The following is a 10,783-nucleotide window of genomic DNA, read 5'->3' as shown; positions in this document are numbered from 1 at the left end:
CAGGGCAGCTATTTGGAAGCAAATCAAAACTGAGGAGAAAAAAAAGATTTTTCAAATTCACTGATACTCATTTCAATTAATAGCCCACCTGCTAAGTGTAACAAACCTGAACATATTGTGATCATTAATGCTCTAAAGTAGCCTTTTGTCAAAAAACCCCAAAACCAAGCTGGAGACAATGCTGAAAGACAAATCAATGCCAGTGTTACTCTCTGACATACTGGGGTAAAAGGTTGATTCTTGCAAAGGCTAGAACAAATTCCTTGTCTTTATGTTAAGAATGATTAACTATTACTCACAAAGACACCAGAAAAATATGGAGAGGAGGAGGGAGTGCTGAGGTCTTAGCCCTCAAGAGCTGTGGTTGTGCATGAAGAGATTTACATTTCTCAAGGTGAATACTGCCCTGCTCTGAGACTAGAAATTGGCAGACAAGATACTGCAACCCCTTCCCACCCCAACAGGGAAGGGCAGGGTCTGCCTAAGTGGTTCAAGGTCTGGGCAAGTCAGGGCTCAGGTCCTGCGGGGGAGGAGGGGGTTCGTGAGAGGAGCTCAGGCAAATGCTCCATTTGAATGACAAATGCTTCACCACTGTGACTTCTTCTCACAGCTCACTGCATTTAGGAAGCGGTTTGAAGGATCGAAGCCTGAAGCAGTTGACCTTTCCCACCTCTCTTTCCAGGATGCTGGAGGTCAGTTTAAAGGTTCTGAGTTCCATGGCAGGCTAAACACCAGGGTGGGGTGGGTCTCACGGCTGTGTGCCTGGCAGGCAGCACCATCAGCAGGGCTGCAGGTGGGGACAATGGCCACAGGGCCATCAGCCCCGGGAAAGCACCTGCAGCCCCAGGGAGGTGAGCTGAGCCACTCCTGGTGCACACCTCTGATACCATGGAGTCCAGCTCCATCCTCACTTTCTGCCTTTGAATTCTGCAATAGTTCTTTTTTTCAGACTTCTCAAATGGCTTTGAATGTCAAGCAATCAGAAGAAGTAAAGTCTGGAAGACCTGAAAAACATTAATAATTTTTTTGAACCTCAAGGGTAGTTTTTATGGGTATGTATATCTCCTGTCTCTGTTGATGTCCTACAAATAAGAAAAAAGGATTTTTAAAAATAACCTTGAAGTTAATTTTTAATATAGGAATGATAATGAATTAAAACTGCAGAAATTAATTTTGGACCAAAAGCATACCTCAGGTCCTCCAAGACAGGGATGTATTTAAAATGACAAGCAAAGAAAATCCATTACATAGACAGAATAAAATTTATCATTAGTCGTTATCTGAAATACAAAAATGCCATATATATGTTATTTTAAAATAAGTTAGATGAATTATTTTTCTACTTTCTTTTCCTACCTTTCTAAATCTTGTGGAAGGACATATGCCTCAGGCAAACTTTAGAACTATTTCCTTTTTGATAAAAGGGTCTTTCTGTTTCAAAGGCAATCTGGTCAATAATATAGTTAAAGCTATACAGGAGGAGGAATAAAGCTTTTGATTTAGTACAGTGTTAATGTTAGGAAAGATGCTTAATCCTCAATTTTCTGAAGTGTCTTTACTGTCAGATATTACCCTGTATCAGCATACAACATTCACTCTCAAAAATGTCTGCTACCCTCTTTTTGGTGGTTTTTTTTTCCCCTTCTTTTTGTAACAAGGTAAATTAAAAAATTAACCAAGTTATTTTCTTGGTTAATATTAGCTCAATTCCAAGGGACCTGTTAGAGGGAGATCAGTTGTCCTGTGTTGTCTGGAGCAATCCTGGTGTGCAAGCCCTTTTTTTGACATCTTCAGACACTGTTTTCTTACAGGCTGCATAGCCTGCTCCTGCCTTTGCCACCTTACCTGCTCCATGGGGTACCCTCTGGGATACTTTTTGGGGATTGCTGTGTGGGTGTTTCTACTACAGCAAAATCTGACTTCCCCATCTCTAACTACAAGATAGGGTAACAGAAGAAACACATAGAGAAACGCCTGTAACTCTGTAATCCAGTTGGAATATGCAGTGGTTGCTCCCCTCCATCTTATCTGCCTAACACCAGATGAATCTACTGCTGTGCCAGCAGATGAATTCCCATGCAGCAATAGTGTGGACAGGGCCTGGAAACAATGGGAGAGGGGCAGAGGGAGACAAAACCTTCTCTTTTCCACATAGTCAGTGGTCCTACCCACAGCAGTGAGGACACAGTGACACTCTGCTCCCTTATTCAGTGCTGTGCTGGTGCCACCACTTTTTGACTTATCATAGCATTTATATCAATAAGCCCCAATCATCATTTTTAAAAACTGGATTAATTTACTGTCCTCAATTCCTCAGACTGATGGCCAGGTCTTAAGAGCTGATGAAGAAACATTTATGAAGAAACAAATTCTTTAGGTATCCATCAAACTACAGTGTAACAGCTGAATTGCTGATTTGTGTCTTTTCTTTTCACTCGATCCTTTTCCTCCCCTTCCACACTGGCTGCACTGTATAGCCATACCACAGAGATGTTAATGTAATTACTGGCCAAGACAAATCAATGTGGGCTTTGAAGTGCCTGGGTGTTTTGTTCATGTCCTCTTTCCTGGGGCAGCCCTTGTACAGCCAGTGCAGGGAAGCAGAGATGTGCTCTCTAATCACCAAGTCCTCAAAGGACTGAAGCAATGCAGGAGATCATTTTACCTTTACAGTGGTAGTGATACAGCAGTTCCAATGTCTGCCCAAGATTCTGCTGTAAAATAACATACTTCAGGGCTTCCCACTGCAGCTACAGAAAATGTTCCACTTTTCTCTTGAGGCTGATTTTATGAAATCAGAAGCAAATCCTTAAAGAGCTTAAGATGATAATCTGGTTGGGTTTCATTTATGAGAAGTCTTTCTTGTGTTTAAGAGAGTGATTAAGGATTTGCTTTGTATAAGCTCACATGTCTCTGTCTGCTGGCATCACAGTCAGGTATTGCTGTCTTTGTTTTAGAGTGAGAAGCTTGTGTCTCTAGGCCTGGTGCCCTGCACCACCTTGTTTGACAGCGTCCATCTACCATGGGCACAGCCTGAGGGGCAAACAGTGGTGGCAGGTGCCAAACATGTCTGTCCTGGGCTTTTACCACCTTCCTCTTGGGCTGGTAAATATTCCAACACCACCTTCCTGAGAAGTTGCCTTAGCAGGGAGTGAGGGCTATGGAGAAAACTGGTGTTATTTTAACCTCAAGAATTAGTATATTCAGCTGAGATAGACTGTGGTGTCCAACATTTAGCTGGTGTCATTTTATAGACACATAAGCCTGGGTTTAGTAGAGCTGATATTTTGCAAGAGGAAAGGAGAGGAGAATCTTCCAGTAGCTTTTTTGCAAAAAGAGGAAGAGCAGCAGAAGGTCATCAAAGATAGTAACATATCTGGTGTTACAGAGACTGCCCTTTAAAAGAAATTCCTATAGGGCATTTCCATGTCAGCTCATTCCTTGTGCGTACTTGTTATGAAAACTATCCTTGTTTTTCCCAGCATTGAGAATTCAAATTATATTTTGTGACTTAGTTTTGTATTTTTTTCCATTTCAGAAGATACTCTATCCTTGTAAAACATTATGGTTTGTTGGTGCTGAAATGCCAGAAGGATTTGTAGTGACTTTCACCAAACCACCTGAAAAGTAGGTCAGTAGCTATACAATTTCAAGAGATCTGCAATGCTACAGCAGAAACTGAGTTAATCCTGATGTATATGATGAATATTCCTCCTAACCTCTCTGCAGGGGACAGTGTGGACATGAATATATCTTCATTAATCTTTACTCGACTGGTTATTTCCAAAGGGGAGGGCCTCGTGACATTTTCTTTTTCATTAAATACCATGGGGCCAAATCTCTTGAGCTCATTTGTTCAAACAGAGGCATCTAAATCCAGATTTAGCCCATAAACTCTCATGAGGGGAAAATAAAATTTCATGGTAAGAAGAATAATGTAATAAATATGTAATATGAATAATGTAATAAATATGTAATAAAACATGGTTTAAATTAATTTATATCTGGAATTCCTCTTCCCAAAGTAAACCTGCAATTAGCTTTATTTAGATAAAGGACAAATCTCTCATGGTGATGGTTCAGCTAAATATGTAGGTTTAGGTCTAAGCAACTTCACAAAGTCACCATTAAAATCCTGCAGGAAAGCCCTGGTGTATTCTGACTTAGTGAGTTTCCCTCGAGCAGTTCTTGCCTGCTCTATTTCATTTCAGCCTTGGTTTGTTGCTTTTAAATAGCTATTTTTAAAATTCTGAAATCTCTTTATAGCTGGCAGACAGAAAGCGTAGGCTGCAGGCAGAGAAATGGGTAGGGAAAAGAAGGGAAGGAGGGAGAGCAGATCTGAAGTAAGTCAGAAAAAATGCAAACATTACATAATGGAACATGTAAACACTTTACAAACAACATTAAAGCCTTTTTAGATTGAACTGACACCAGAGAACAGAGCAGGGGTAAGCATACTAAACTCACACACACTGCATGGAATCCCGTCCAAAACAGTTCCCATTGAGCTGTAAACCCTTGGACTAATGTGATGAAAAAAAGCAAATTATGTGTCAATAACTTAAAATAAAAATAGAAATATCCAAGTAATTATATAGGTTGCCTCAGATGGGGACTGATGGGGAGATGAGGGATTATACATAAGATTTGTGTGGCCTCTTAGGAGGTGGGTAAACACGAGCTCCTGGTGGGATGTGTGGCTTCAGAGGACAAACAGCAGTCTGAAAGAAGCAGGAGATGACAGGAGAAACACAGCAGTAACCAACCCACTACTCAGATAACATCCAGACTTCAAAGGCTGCACGTCAGGAGGGTGGTGGGGAAATGGCAGCAGAGCCATTGCTGGTGCTGCTGGGACCATCAGCAGGGGAGGCTGTGCTGGGGGCTGTGACAGTCTGATGGCCCTGAAAGGTTTTGTCCCCATGAAGAGGGGACTGCACTGGTGAGAAGAGGGTTCTGTGCAGATCAGATGACACCACTGAGAGGTGGAGGCATGAGTGAGAGGACTACAGCTGTCCTCCAGGGCTTTTCTTTGGGTGAAGGAGCTAGAAATAGCTATAAAAAAAATCTAATTAGCTTGTAAATGAGGAGATAGCTGAAGTGATCTGTCACAGGCTATAAATAACACTGTTCAGAAAAACAAAGTTCTAACAATGGCTTTATGGGTGGAAGCTGGAGCTGGGTAAGTTCAAGCTAAAAATAAAATGTAGATCTTGACCAGTGAAACACCTTATGACAGGATATGGTTAGCTTCTCTTTTGCATTAAATCTTTAAATCAGGATTAGATTTCCTTCCTTAAAAAAATTTTCACATTCAGTCAGCAGAGAATTGTTCAGATCTCTGCTCCTAGGGTGATGGGTAAAATTTTAGAGAGTTATGCTGAAGCCTGCAATGATGCGCCCTGGACTTAAACTCCGTGACTTTAGAGCACCCACCCTTGAGCAATATGTGATTAGAAGGGTTGCAAATGTGAATTAATTAACACTGAACAGCTAATCAAAGTGGGTTGGTAAATCAGGCAACCATAAAGGACAAACTATAAAAACAAGCTAAGTTTCAGCACTAGAAAAAATGTGGGAAAGAAGAGTGTTTCCAGTGAGGAATATTGCTCCTTCAAACCAGCCCTGTGTAAGATAAGTAAATGATTGTAGGCTTTTTGTGGCTAATGCATACTTAGAAGTTCCTCACTTGTGCACAGGTACATCAATTGCAAAAAGTCCATGGAGTGTAGGCCTGTGTGGGGTTACAGAATTGCCATCAGGCTGTGTATTTTCAGCACAGTCACACACTGAAAGCAGAGATGAGGCTTGGGTCCTTCTCCTTCACAGCAAGATTTTTTCTTTGAGTGGAGGATGTCGGTTTCTGTGAGACACAGCTGAATGGCTCCAGCTTTGCCCAGCGGAGAAAGGCTGCAGATGAATTTGCTATAGGAAAGTAAACCTTGGAAGCATGTAGATGCTTGTGAAATCCTCTGGGGATTTCATCCCTAGTGTCTTAATGTGTCTGGTTAATTGTCAAGTGCCAAGTTTACGTTCATCAATTAAATGAGAATGATTACAAACTGTCTTACCCATTGTCACAGAGGCAAAGGTTCCTTTCAACTCTAATAAATTAAATTAAATTGGCTCAAACCCTGCAACCCTAGACAGATTGGCTTTATGCTGAGAGGCATTAGTTTGATTGACACCTGTCTGGTTGACTGTGAATGGTTACCAGAATGAATAGCGTCAGACAATGGTGTTTTTAATGTTATGGGAGGGATTTCACATGAAAGGGACAACATCAGCTGGTGGATGCAGCACCCGGGAGAAGCATCCAACCAGTTATATAGCATCAGTGCCTTTAGGTTATAATATAGGAGTCTTATGAAGCCCTGAACATGTGGATAAATGTGTGTAAATATTATCATTGTTTTTTCATCCATCTAATTCTAGTTATCAAGCAGGAAACTCTATGTATTTGCAGAGATCAGCAATTCAGTGACAAAACATATTTCACACATGAGATTTTCTCCACGATTCTTTCCAATTAGCAAACACTGGGATGATCATCAACACCTAAAGTTTAACTTTGTTGCCAGGAAGGGGATCTAGATGATCTTTACCTTGTCTATGTGTTTTTAAAAGTCTTTTATACCATAACAGCTGCCTGCTCACCAGATCTTCCTGTTTTTTAATAGTCTCATCAGATCACTGTCTGCAAATGTAAGGCCCTACACAGCATCACTGATAAATCATCTTTGTTAAACCTCATCTACCCTGCATTTATTCTAAGGAACTGCTGCAACCTTGCATTCAGGATAGTGAAGCTGTACTGCCACACCAAATACTACAATCGTCTTCTGGCAGCAGATGGTTGCATAGAATAGAAAAATGGTTTGGGTTGGAAGGGATTTAAGACCATCTAGTTCCAACCCCCCTGATTTGGACAAGGGCAGCTTTCACTAGACCAGGTTGCTCAGAGCGTCATCCAACCAGGTCTTGAACACTTCCAGGGATGGGACACCCACAACACCTTTAGGAATGCAGTAAGTATTTATCTGGGAGCAGTTCTGCATCACTACTGCCAGTTTGGCTACCCAGCTAGTACAAATCAAGATTGTTCTACTTAATTCATTAAGCCTTCTTTCTCCTGAGGCTCCGGCATGTTGGACTTCTGGGAGGAATAGGAAAAGCTTGAAGGAAGATGCACACATTTTTAAAATTTACCCAACTATTTTAAAGGCGCCTTTTGCTAACATGTTGTGAAGATGAATTACACAGCTGTGCAATTCAAAATGCAGTTAAGCTGGCTCCAATTTTGCAAACATTTAAAATTGAGGGTAGACAGCAAGGAAACGGAATGTCTCTGGTTATAGGCAGATCACATCCTAACTGTATAAGAAAGGCCTAACGTTCTGACTTGCTCATATAAATTTAGGTACAAAAGAATTCAAAGTGATAATAATCAAAAAACAGGTCAATGAGGAGGAATATACCAATAATTTGATCATGTAAGTGTGATTGACAGCAACATGCATTTAGCATTATGTTTTGTGGGCTAGTCCTTGTAGGTTACCTCATCCTGAGAAACCTTCAGTCAAATTTAACTGTAGCACTATTTTCTGGCCTCTTTTTCTAGAATCCCCACTTGAGCAGTGTCACTTCTGTCTGCCTTCCTTTGATGCTTTTGGTGTGGTTCTCACAGAGGAGACACAGTGGGGTAAAACCATCAGCAAACACCTCCAGTGAGGGAGCAGAAGCAGCGTGTGCCGCGGTTTCAGCAGGCTTGGCAGCAGATGGGGGTGAGGGTGGGTAATGGTGCTTGTGGTTTTCCTCACTCTGAAGATAAGTGTTCTTTTTTATAAATTTCTGTTTTTCTTCTCAGACATGCAAGCACAGCAGATTTCAGTGTTTTGCTGCTGACTTGTCCATGTGCTACAGACTGTCTTATCAGTCGGTAAGAATGGTTTGTACAGCAAAGCAGCTGCCACTGGAGATCCTGTGTCCATAAGATGAGAAGAAGCTGCATTTTTACGTTGTTATGACACCAGAAGTTTATGTCTTGAGTCTAGAGGGATGTTTGGGAGACACTACCTTCAAAGTTTCTTTTTGAGCTGAAAGATGAAGAAAACCCAGCATAGACAGAAGTGTCTTGGGTCCAGCCCACATCCCACTGGTCAGACACTGTGCCCTAGTGGCTGGTAAGATGCTGTGTCTATTCTGACAAGGGTGGGGGTTTTTGGCATCTCTGTGCTAGGAATTCTTTTTTGTGAGCAGCATAGTACACAGAGAACTAGTGCCAATTTTACCTTCCCAGACTAAGTCATGGATACAAATTACGAAGTGTATGCTTTTCTCATTGTATTAGCATAGGCATGGCTCTCCCACAGATGAAATTGTATAACAAGACATTAATTCAGTTTTTGCATATTAAGTCTGTGACTGCAACGATGAAAGAATAGCTCCAGATAGTGCCACCACCTAGATGCAAAGAGATGATCAAAATATTTTTCTAATTTTCAGTATCTAACATGCTCCACACATTGCTATTAAATACTATATTCCAGCTGTCATTAATAAATTACTTCAGCTCTATTCCCTCCTGTAATGATAAAAACACACTCCTTAAGAAAAGCAGTGTATTCCATTTTGAATCAATTAATTTTATGAGTACGTCTTGACCCACAGTAGAATATATGTGGAATAATTGTCTGCTGTAACACCCAAAGTAATTAAAACTACATGAGGACATGTTTTGACAATGTATTTTATCATCGGGACTTATTTTCCTGTCGCACACTCAGAGGGCAATTTGATGACCATGTAAACAATTAATCACCTAGGAATGAATAAGGAAAACTTTCTCAACAGTCCAGAGATTTAATTTCCTTAGCAAGCCCATCAGTACATAACAGCAGGTCAGCACCAGTGCCACAGATATCACAGAGATGTTGGCTGGGAGAGAAGCAGAAGAGTATGGCTCCCTTTTTCCTCAAAACAGCTACAGGTTCCTTTGCTCGACCATCTGAATCAAGAAGCAAAAGTGGTGAGTTACATTATGCAACACAAGTTGCTACCAGACACCCATGAAGACAAATTTTTAATCCATCAGGCTGTCATTATTTGATGACATGAATGTCTGAAGTAGCTGATGTGTCAAGGTGGATGTACCACTGTGATGTACTTGGTATGAAGATGCACATGCCCTTGACTTGGCTCCACTAACAAGGTGGCCTGCCCCTGCCAGCCCCTGTCTCATGCAATGTAGTAGCAGTCTCCTCCTCCATGTCCCCACCTGGCCCTGAATGCTGCATATGGTCACAAAAAGATGAAGAAAGCAGTGTTCCTTTTTTTGACTGTTATGTGCAGTGGCTGCTCCATAAAAAGACTTCTCTTGAGACTATGCAGAGTGAGAAAGATGGGGTGAATATATCCAAACTGAAACCTAAAAATGCAGAGCAGGTCTCTACTTCTGGAACCTTGAAGGTTCACACTTGCAGGAACAACGCATTTGTGACTTGTACCTGGGCTGATGTCAGGAAGGCAGCAAATGCATTCAAGTTTAGTGCCTACAAGGCAGGACACCGATGTGCTGGGGATGGAGGTTGTGCTGCCTGTCCTGCGGCACACCTGCAGCATGGTGTTGTGCTGGGGGAGGAATTTCAACCTGCAATAAATCTACTAGAGATGTAAAGCAGTATGTAGGAACCTGATCCTCTGCAGAACTTTGGCAAGCGTGTAGGGACCCTCCTGCTGCAGTAAGGGAGGTCTTCGAGGACAGAAACTTTGGTCTTGCATTGTCTAAACTAAATCAAAACTTGTCCTGGAATTGGGGTAGAAAATCCCAATTCTTTCTTTGAGTTTCTCCCATTCCTGCCACTGTCAGAGAAGCACCACACGGAATAAAATAGGGAACAGGTCCCTCAAGAGCCTGGGATAAACAGAGTTGTAATGACAGAGATAGAGACTTGGAGAGCACTGTGTACAAATTCATCTTTAGCCTTGAAGACCAAGACTAGAGGCTACTGAGTACGAGATGTAAAATAGCTTAATTTTATTTAGAAAAATGCTTTTCAGCAGAGATAAGCAGAAAGGCAGTATGTATCATGGGAAAAAATTACCAAAGATAATTTCTACCTTTTCAAAGACAGAAATTCACAAAATTATACTGATGTTGTTTTAGTTTTGTGGTTTGGTTTGGTTGTTTTTTTTTTTTTTCAATTAGATGCCCAAATAAAATATCTGCATCTAAGACTGATCCTCTGAATTCCTGGATTCTCAGCTCAGCTGATAGATTATGGACCTTCACTTTTAAAAGTTCTGACTAATTGCGCTGTGGATAGTCTAACACACAAAGCCATGCAGAAATCTGCTGAAGCAGAATTTGTAACAGAGGTTTCTGCTGCTGCAGCAGCAGTTAGCAGGAGTTGAGTGAGCTTAACCCAGTCTGGCAGTGTTTCTGTGAAGTGACTGCAATGCAGACATACTCAGAACAGCAAAAGAGGAGTGGCTGCAAACAGTGAAGGAGTTAGAGTCTATCCCACAGGCCAGAGATTTACTATGATGCTGGGCAATTCATTGCTTCATACCCAGTATTTTTCTGAGGTATTTCCCCAAAATGTTCCTCATTTTTACACACTGAAGACAGCTGTTTTTTGTCCCTGTCTGAGCCACACAGCAGTGGAGGGGCTCTGGCAGGGTGCATGTGTCCCTGCTGGGTGCATCTAATCCAGCCTGGAGAGGGGCCAAGCACAAGTGATAGCTGAGGGCTCAGGGAGCTGGAGTGGAAGGCAGGTTTCTG

At 41.6% G+C, this 10,783-nt stretch overlaps 1 long non-coding RNA gene across 1 annotated transcript; it reads left to right on the top strand.

Annotated features, from left to right (window-relative positions):
• Positions 1 to 608: 608 nt before the first annotated feature.
• On the top strand, positions 609 to 3,871 carry LOC120499354. Its single transcript, XR_005626858.1, has 3 exons — positions 609 to 692; positions 950 to 1,052; positions 3,539 to 3,871. It is a non-coding gene; the product is annotated as an uncharacterized LOC120499354 (long non-coding RNA).
• The last annotated feature ends 6,912 nt before the right edge of the window (positions 3,872 to 10,783 follow it).

This window comes from Passer montanus, unplaced genomic scaffold (assembly GCF_014805655.1).
Source record: "Passer montanus isolate IOZ18808 unplaced genomic scaffold, ASM1480565v1 scaffold16, whole genome shotgun sequence".
Lineage (NCBI taxonomy): Eukaryota > Metazoa > Chordata > Aves > Passeriformes > Passeridae > Passer > Passer montanus.
This window is presented reverse-complemented; position numbering and strand designations above follow the sequence as displayed.